The following is a 10,872-nucleotide window of genomic DNA, read 5'->3' as shown; positions in this document are numbered from 1 at the left end:
AATCCTAAATAAGCCACTTTTTATTCAGGTGTAATTCCACACCTCAAGTATTCTGACACATCAGGGTAACTGGTTGACTCGCTTAAGTCTAGTGTCACCTCCATCATCTCTTTGAGGCTATCTACTGCCAAGTGATCATAAGCCAGTTCACATGGATCAACACAACCCTAAATCACCTATGCAAACCTTACAGACAAAAATGGCCGAGGTCAAGAGTGGATTGGCCCAGATATTGCACATGCTTCCAAACCCTCCTAGGACTGATCCGAGGGACAAACCAACATATGCTACAGGAGAATTAGAACATAATGGACCTGTGGGTTATCATGGGAATTTTTCTCGAGTTAACTCAGGAGAACCAGAACAAGTCAATCCAACTGGCCAACGAGGAGTTTCACCTACTCGCTCGAATGGTCAATGAGGAACCAATTCCTGGGTCGCTCTACCCAGACTGCTGATTATAGATAAGGAAGAAGAATTTATAGCGCATACTCGAATGGTCAATGACCTTTGATGCCTTGATAGCCACTGGCACATGAGTGGAAAAAAAATCCTAAGGGAGGCTCAGTATCAAGGATCCTCCTAAGATGTAGGGAAGAATACCAGAGTTGGACGAGGAAAGGGTCCCAAAACCAATGTGGTAGGCACGACCCAACAGTTGGTATCACCTGTCACCTCTTTATAACCATTTATGATACAAGCAGATGCTTCTATTCGGAAGGCTTCTCACCAAAGGAGATAGTTCACTGATTTGGGAATGCCCATGACCGCAGTGTACGAGAAGCTAAAGAAACAAGAATTGCTAGGGACAGTAGCTCCAAGGATAATTAGCAGCCCTCCCCCAGCTTGGTATAAGGACCATGAATATTGTGCTTACCACACTCAAAAGGGGCATAACACTGAAAGATGCTTGGGTCTTCAACATGCAATCCAGGATTTGGTAGATAATGGGACTATTGAAGTCAAAGTTAAGCAACCTCCTAATGTCAATACCAATCCACTCCTAGATCATGGAACCATCAATATGCTATCAATGACAGATGACTAGCAAGATTGGGATCTTCATTTCTTCAATCCAACTCATTTTATTAGATACTCTAAGAAGTACCATGTTGAGAGGCATAATGAGTGGAAAGAGAAGTTGCTGCTTATAGAAAGATTGTCCCTTCCTCTGGATATAGTAAGGTATAGCCTCAGCTTTGTCAAGGAGGCTTATCGAAAGGAGTGTGACTCTTTCCAAAGGGCCATCTACATGTACTGTGCAGATAGTCACTTTGGTCGTCCCATGTTTGATGATTTTGGAGTTCCCTCTGATAGTCAGGTGAGTAACCTAGACGAAGAAGCAACAGAGAGCAATCCCACTCAACTCATCATACCCAAAGCTCGAAAGAATCACATTAATGCCCGTGCCTACAGGAAAGTCATGAGTCAAAGGGCCAAGGTCATGAAGACTCCCAAAAGAGAAGAGTCATCAAAAGAAGAATCAGAAGAATAGATATCTACTATCCCTCCTTCATCATCAACAAGAGGGTCCACTGTACCATACCATTAGACTCTACCATACTACCAACCAATACCATACCATCATCCTTCACCCCACCATCAAGGAGAAGGAACCTCATCATCATCTTACCACCCCCTATCTTCATCACAATACCCTATCTCTTACATCACATCACCCTCATATCACCCTGCCTCATATCCCTCATCACCCTCATGCCATTTCCATTCTCAAGGTTTAGTGGATAATCCATAAGAAGGATGGATGGGAAGATACAGTTGGAAGGATATGCTTGCATTACTAGATTCCCAAAAGATGACCTCACCAATAGGTTTGGTGAATGTCTTAGGAGAAAATCAAGATGTTGATGCTACTCCTTTGATTCAGACAACCACACCTTAGGAGGGCAATCCAGAGGCAAATGAAGAAGTCACAGATGACCACCTCATAGCAGTAATGGCATTGGCAATAGGGTAACAAATCAAAGAGCACACTTCCCTGATCCACATAAGGAGTGATATAGAGGATGATGAGTCTGGTCTGATCAGGCTTTTAGCCAATGAGGTAAAGTCTGGCCCTATAGAGATTTTTTTATCCATACGCTTTGAATACTACGAACATTTGGATGCAAGAGAATTCGAGGGTCATGAGGAATTTGATGGAAAACCAAGTGAGGGGGAAATCAATAAAAAAGAGGATAGTGATGATGATAATGAGTATGAGAGTGAGGATCATGATGATAATGATGGCTCTAATTCTTGAATCGATGATGAGTACTAGGATTGGGATGAAAGTGATTACCAAGGACCTTGGGATAATAATGAAGATGATGAATTTTGGTATTATTCACCCAAAGAACCTGAAGTATATTCTATGTATGCGATCGATGAAGATGACACGATGATTGACCCCACAAATGCTATACAATCAGCACTCATAATCCAAATGGAAGGGGAGAAACTGCATCAGATTCAAAAGATAGTGAAGGTTATGAAATCAGTATTGAAGGACAAGGAAACCCTATAGCAACGCACATGAGTAGCATCTATGGGCATTTGGTTGAGAGAAAACTCGAGGTTGATTAAATTGACCAAATGTTAGGTGAAGTGGCCATCAGTGAACAATACTACACCAAACAAGTGGAAAACTTTAAAAGAGCAGGAGGACATGACACACTTGCAGAAATGATAGATACGGGAGTCAAACACCTTTCCAATGCGGTTAAGAAAGTGTGAGGTCGGGCTCTTGATATTTACAGAGGACCTCGACTTCCCACCCCATGCAGGGAAGGAGAATCTAAAGAAGAGGATGATCCCATGGTAGGGATAATTACTATAACAAATAGTGATTATGAGGATTGTTATCTCATAGAGATTATTGTAAGTATAATGGAGACTTGAAGCTGGAGAGACTATAAGGGCAAGGCCGTAGCAGTAGAACAGTCAAGGACTAATGAGGCTGGAACAAGTGGCTTGAAGAAAGAACCAGAGAATCCAATCTTGGCTCAGCTGAAGAAGGCCTAGGATAATATCTTAATTTGGGGATTATTGATGGCCTCTCCTTCACACCGAGAAGCAGTATTGGAGTCCCTCACAAATATGTAAGTGCCGATCAAAATAGATCCAACACAACTTGCATAAATAGTTGGGACAACATATGTGGTGCAGTCATTGATGTTCTCAGACTCTGAAATCCCCTAAGGAGCCTAGCACAACAGGGCTTTGCATGTCATAGTGGAGTGCCTTGATAATGTCTTTCCCCATGTCCTCATTGAAAATGGATCGATTTTGAATATTCTACCCTTGAGGTCGGCCAAAAGCATTGGTGTTAATATGGAAGAAATGAGACCCTCAAATCAGACAATACGGGCATATGATAACCCAAAAAGAGAATTTCTTGGAATCCTCAGCCTCACCATAATAATTGGCCTGGTGAAGTTTGACATTGAATTTCAAGTCATTGGCATACTAGCATCTTTCGACATGCTCCTAGGAAGACCATGGTTGCATCATGCAAGGGTTGTAGCTTCCAGTCTCCATCAAAAGATGAAGGTCATTCATGAGGGGAAAGTGATTACAATCGCTGGAGATTCTGAAATGGTTAATATTTTAGCCAATATTGAAAAGGGGGAAGAACAAGCCCATAAAGTCCTACTTAATGGTTTTGAGATAGAAGTAACTTGCTTAGCCCTCGCCAAAGAAGCACCAAAAGAAAAAATCTTGACTAACTATGAAGCTATCTAGAGCCCGCCAGTGAGTCAAATGATGAAGAACATGCAATACTTTTCTGGAATGGGACTAGGGAAGTATCATCAGGGTGTTTCAAGGATATCTACTTTGGTGGTGAGCAAAGGAAGAAGCGATCTGGGGTACACTCCTCCAACCCCAGGACTAAGAAGCAACAATGTAAGCAAGGGGCAGAAGATACTAAGAATGACCAAGAAAATATCTGCCTCTTACTACCCCACTCTCAATGGGTATTTTGTGAGGGAAGGAGAAGATTTCCCCTTTTGCAGTGAGCCATGGTTTGATGAAATTGCCGCAAAGATGCAACCAAGATTCAAAGTGTTCTTTCAAGATGAGTTTGACTGGGTGATTCAAGAGGTAAAATAGTAAACAGGAAAGCTACATCACTGGAATAGTAGGAAGTGGCCGTGATTGAGATGGGTTCTCTTCTAATAATCCTATAGTATTGATCCAGTTAAAGGAGGCACCTAGTCCTCGAGTCCTCCTGAAGAGGGAATGGGAAAAGAAGATAAGACTCATCTGGAGCTTACAACTTTCCACTGATTTGAAGAACCACATCTATTCATTTCTACGAGAACCATGAGCTTAACAGCTACATGAGCTCAATCTAGGCACTTCTGAGGAAGGACCATATATGCAAAGCAAAGAAGAGTGCAAAGAATGATGGTTTGTATGTACTTTGCCCAAATCAACTGTAATGAGAAGGTCCGTGATGGTGATCAGAGATGTGACCTAGGAGCAGGGATGGCCTCAATCAATAGGCTTGAAAATTTAGACTTTATAGAAAGGGTATTGAGCAGTCTCCATCGCTCCTCACCCCTTAAAAAGTTTGGCTTTAGAGAGTATCAGGTTGATCAACTTGTAATTTTGAAGAAGCAAGCATCTATCAAAGAAAACCATGTTAGCACCGCTGAAGAGATAGCAGCAAAATTCCTAGAAAAAGAAGAAGGCCCTCTACCGCATCTACTCATCCATCGAGCCGTTGACCCACTCCTGAATTGGACAAGCATTGGGGAGGGGAAAACTTCAAATTTACTCATGCTACCGAATCAATCAGCCTGAATACCACTAATAAAAGCATCAAGTTAGTCATCAAGTCTGTTGTTAAGTCTTTCGTTTATGATTACATGTTGGGTTGTTACTCCTTCTTTCATGAATGAATATTTTGATTCCGAGTATGATTTGCCTCCTTTTTCTGATGATAATCTTAATAAATATCATGAGTTAATAAAAAATTACAAACCAAAGAAAGCCCAACCCATCTGTGAGGATACTCGGGTTATTAAGCTAGGAACCAACCAGTGCCTTCGAGAGGTAAAAATTGGTACTGCCTTAGATGTTGAAGAAGCAGAACAGATGATTAGTCTTCTGAAGGAATTTGCGTCTTTGCTTGGTCTTATGAGGATATGCCTGGGATAGACCCCAACATCGTGCAACATCATTTACTGACCTATCCTGGGGTAAAGCCAGTCAAATAGAAGCTCAAAAGAATGCATTTAGAATGGAGTGAAAAGATCAGAGAAGAAGTTGTGAAATAGTTAAATGCAAGGTTTCTACAAGTTGTGAAATACCCTTAATGGTTGGCTAACATAGCACCAATGCCAAAGAAAGATGGCAAGGTATGAATGTGCATAGATTTCTGAGATCTTAACAAGGTGAGCCTTACGGATGACTTCCCATTACCTCACATTGATGTATTGGTTGACAACACAATGGGGTATGCCTTGTTATCATTTATGGATGGATTCTCGGGATACAATCAAGTGAGCATGCACCCAGAGGATCGTGAAAAGATAGCCTTCACCACTGTATGGGGAACTTATTGTTATAAGGTAATGCCCTTTGGAATGATGAATGCTGGGCAACTTATCAAAGAGCAGCTATGGCCATATTGCATAACATGATGAATAAAGATGTGGAAGTCTATGTGGACGACATGATAGTGAAGTCAAGGGATTGGCAAGGGCATATTCCCACACTAAGACGATTCTTTAAGTGGATCAAGATATATCAGCTAAAGTTGAATCCTCAAAAGTGTGTATTCAGGGCAACAACAGAAAAATTATTAGGGTTCTTGGTGAGTGAAAGAGGCACCGAAGTCAATCCTATCATGATCAAAGCAATCCAGGAGATGCCCACACCTCGGATTGACAAATACGAGGATTCTTAGGTCACATCCAGTATATCAACAGGTTCATAGCTCAACTAACTACAATCTATGAACCAATCTTAAAGTTGCTAAAGAAGAATCAGCCCACAGAATGGAATGACCAATGGCAATAAGCTTTTGATAAGATCAAAGGATATCTTATGAACCCACCAGTATTGACACCACTGGTGGAAGGAGAACCACTTCTACTGTACTTATCAGTGGGAGAATATTCCATGGGCTTATTGTTAGTGTAAAAGGAAATGAAGAAGAGAGTGGAGCATACCATATACTACCTCAATAAGAAGTTCTTGGAATATGAGACATGGTACACATCTTTGGAAAGAACTTGTATTGCACTGATTTAGGCAACGAAAAGGTTATGACACTACATGGTAGCTTATCCGATACGTTTAGTCTCAAGGATGAATCCAATCAAGTACCTTTTTGAGAAACCAGGTCTAATAGGAAGGATAACTCGATGGCTGCTGTTGTTATCAGAGTTTGACATCACATATGTTGCTTAGAAGTCTATCAAGGGGCAAGCTATAGCCGATCATTTGGATGCCCACCCCACAGAAGATGAAAGAGCCTTGGATGATGCCTTCCTAGATGAAGAAATCATAGCAAAAGAAGAAGAAGACACAATTAATGAATGGTAATTATTCTTTAATGGAGTGGCTAATCAAAAGTGGTGTGGTGCAGGAATATTGCTTGTCACTCCTGATGGTCTTCACTTACCTTCGTCATTCTGCCTCAATTTCCCATATACCAACAATATTGCCAAAGATGAAGCTTGTGCCTTGGGGCTCAAAACTGCTTTGACCATTGGGGTAAAAAGGATCAAGGTGTATGGTGATTCATCCATTGTCATCTGTCAGACGCAAAGAAAGTGGAAGACCCAAGATGAGAAACTGAAGTCGTATCAAGAATGTCTGAAAGAAGTGATTGGACACTTTGAGAAGATCTCATTCGAATACTTCAAGAGGAATAACAACTGGTTTTCCAATGCCCTTGAAACCTTGGCTTCCATGGTAGAATACAACCCTATGGCTAGGGTCTGACCATTCTTAGTAGAACAAAGAAGCAGGCCCATTTATCAGAATTTGCTGAACTCTCTCACCATAGATGGTCGGTCTTGGTTTGCTCACATAGTGGACTTTATCAGGGAAAGAAAGTACCCAATTGAAGCTATAGATATAGAAAAGCAATTTCTAAGGAGATATGCCACCCAATTTTTTCTTCAAGGGGACTTGTTATACAAGAGGTCCAATAACGGAGTACAGTTGTTGTGCGTGGATGAAGAGCAAGCTGTAACAATCATGAAAGAAATTCATCAAGGCCTTTGTGGACCCTATATGAATGACAAGATGCTAGCTAAGAAGATTCTCAGATTGGGATACTATTGGAACACAATGGAAGCAAACTGTGTGAGCTTTGTGAAGAAATGCAATAAATGTTTGATATTTTCCAATATCATACATATTCTACCAACAAAGTTACATTCACTCAATTATCCTTGGCTATTCTCTACTTGGAGCATTGATATCATAGGGAAGGTCAACCCTAAAATATCCAATGGTCACGAGTTTATCTTGGTAGCCATTGATTATTTCACCAAGTGGGTAGAAGCTTAGGCGTGTGCTGTCCTCACATCTACTAAGGTGGCAAAATTCATCCAAGAAAATATCATCTGCCGCTATGGAGTGCCCCAAGAACTGAAATCGGATTAAGGACCCCATTTGTAGGGCAAAATTGACAAGATCTGCACTAATTTCAACATCAAAAGGCACTGCTCCACCACTTATAGGCCGCAGACCAATGGGGATGTAGAAGCAGCCAACAAGAACATGAAAGTCATCCAATAGAAATGGCTAAAACACATAAGGATTGGGGGGATAAGTTGCCACTTGCTTTATGGCCATATCGAACCTTTGTACGATCCTCGATAGGGGCAACACCTTTCTCCTTGGTATATGGGGCTGAGGCGGTCCTACCCGTGGAAATCCTTATACTATCCTTAAGGGTACTGCTTGATAGTCAACTACTTGAAGGAGAATGGGTAAAAGCCAGACATGATGAGCTCTATTTTCTTGATGAAAGACGTATGAAGGCCATGGATAATCTAAAGAAAGGGGTGAGCTTGTTCTTCGAGAACAAAGAGCCCCAAGTTATGACCTAAGGGGAAAGTTTAGGCCCAACTAGAGTGGCCCATCCACTATCAAAGAGATTCTACCAGGCAAGGCTATAAAACTCATAGACCACAACGGTGAAGAAATACCCGGACTGGTCAACATAGATAAACTCAAGAGATATTATGTCTGAAAGGGTGAATGGCCCAAACTATGCTAGACCTGATTCCTCTCAAGGGATACGTAGGCAACTTGACATATGCAAGTGCGGTCTCAACAATCTCAAGGCAATGTGTTGGTTCCTAGATTAATAATCAAGGTATCTAAAAAGATCATCATAGCTTGTGTCCCCTAAGAATCGTCATTTGGCATACAAGACCATTAGGTATCTATCATTCACCTATGGTCCTCCAAATTCTTATCCAGAATTCCACCTCCCAAAGATCGCCATCTGACATCGATATATCAAGGCCAGTTCATTCTCCATCCTTGATTAGTCAAAAAAAAAAAAAAAAAACAAAAATGAGAAAAGTTTGATGTAATAGTGGTAAAGGTTTGGTTGTGTCAATAGCTAATGAGTGATACTTTGACAAATCATCACCTCTCCTTTTTGTTTGTGATGACTACAAGAAAGGTCATAGGCTCTTTGGATGAGACATTGAGAAAATGGACCTTCGACATCAACATGATGGCACCAAGACTACTGGAATCTATGAATATGTTAATGCTCAGTCAGATCAAGTGTGTAGAATTACATCAAAATTTGCTCCGGCAAGTGTCTCAACATTGGGATACCAATCTTCATGTATTTCAATTTGGGTTGGTTGAGATCTGCCCAACTCTCAAAGAATTCCGAGTTCGTATGCTATCTCCACCAAGGGGTAGGTTAATCCAACCATCTTTGAAGGAAGATTACTTAGAGGAAATTCAGGATTTCTTCGGATGGAAAAAGGAGGAAATGAAATAGTTCATTAGATATGGGAAGATTGACATTTTGAAGGTGGCCAGGGCCTTCACTCGGTACCTATCACTGGGAGGAATCCATCAGCAAAGGTCACAGGATGCTTATCTACTTTGAATGATAGTTCGCTATGTTCTTCAGACCCCCAGACATGATGCACCACTTATTCTGATAGAAGTGATAAAGCATTTAAAGGAAGGAGGTGATATCATTCCCACAGTCCTTGCAGAGTCACTCAAACGATTTGGCAACATGAGCCATAGCCATATATTTGGACTTGATCATTATCAAGGAAGTCCTGGTGTTTTCCAACTTTGGCTACTTGAAAAACTAAAGCTAATCAAGCCGTTAAATGGAAGCCAACTCGGAGTTCTTTGCTACCAAGACAAAAGGGAAGTTTCGGAATTCAAGCTCATCATTGATTGGGAAAAGTACCTAAAAGGAAAAACTACATGGGATATTGCATAGAATGTCCATGGTGGCCACAAGAGGGTTTTCTAATGAAGACCCCTGGATACAACTATGTCAGGATGATGGGATTGACTCATACATCTTTTTACTTGCCCACTTGCATCAGCCGATAGTATGGATTGAAAGTATAGGACCCAAAGGAGTTGGCGAACTTTTACCCACCCCAAGAACTGTCTCCCCACATTATTACCTACCTATCATGTTTATGGTAGGAAAGTCATTTCCATGTAATTCACTTAATAGTAAAGTGAGGTGATATTTGGATTTTCGAGTTGTTCCGATTATTCTAATGAAGACTTGATTTATGGAATTGATCATGCCTAAAAATTCAAACTAATAAATAAAAGATATTTTATTTATACTAAAGATAGATTTCCATTCATGAAATGCCAAGCTTGGCAATACAAAAAGATAAAAAAATAAATAATTAAAAAAAAAAGAGGAATAAACGCAGGGAGGGAAAAAGAAAAAGGAAAAAATATATACGTATGCTTGTGTTTGTAGGAACTACAAGAACAGATCCCTAAGAGTCAAAATCCTCATCTGAGCTATAGTCGGCGTCATCCTAATGGAACATCGAGGAGCTAGTAGGTGCCAATCCTGCGCTTGCCAACTTCTAAGTGAGATCCTAAATCTGCGTGTGCTACCGGACATTCTCTTGTTGGTAAGAGCTGACTTGGCTCCTTAGGGCAGTGTTCTCTCCTTCCTGGGAAATATAAGGAATGGTCAAGAAAAAAGAGTAATAAAGAAGAAGGTAAAAAAAAAAAGAGATGAGACCTTGTCAAGACACCTCACACAAACTTTGGTGCATCCACCTAATGAAGACCATGTCAGTCAAAAGAAGTTAAAAGCCGATCAAATGAAAGGTGGTTGGATACTCACACAGTCATATGGAATGGGCAGCCAAAGAGAAGCATCTCTATCCAGTCTACGCTCTAGGAGCTAAGGGATACCAAGATGGGTTGCGTTGGGATAAGACCAGCCAAGGAAGCCATAAAAGGGGATGGTGGGCATCCTGAGGGATCCACCCACAATAGTAGATGGTCCAGCTTGGGATGGAGCAACAACACCTGCTTGTGACTAAACAAAAGAAGGGTCCGTATGTCGTATCCTCTATTGAAAGAACATCAATCAAAGCCAAACAAAAATGAAATTGAAGCACATTCAAGAAGGGAAAACATACCACTGGACCACTGGGACCTGTGAGGGTAGTGGCCCACAAATCGATCACTCTCTCCCCATCGGGGGAAGGTTTCTGTTCGGGCCCTCTCTCCTCCTCATCTTAAAAGATAAGGAAAGTATTGAATGTGTGCACTTCTGCAGGCCCTACCATATTGCCGATCAAAAATACATGGAGGCCTATTTCGGAAAGTGTGTCAGGTTCATGATAAAGATGGGGCTTGATGATGGTC

The sequence above is a fragment of the Macadamia integrifolia genome, unplaced genomic scaffold, assembly GCF_013358625.1.
Source record: "Macadamia integrifolia cultivar HAES 741 unplaced genomic scaffold, SCU_Mint_v3 scaffold1386, whole genome shotgun sequence".
Lineage (NCBI taxonomy): Eukaryota > Viridiplantae > Streptophyta > Magnoliopsida > Proteales > Proteaceae > Macadamia > Macadamia integrifolia.
Note: the sequence above shows the minus strand (reverse complement) of the source record.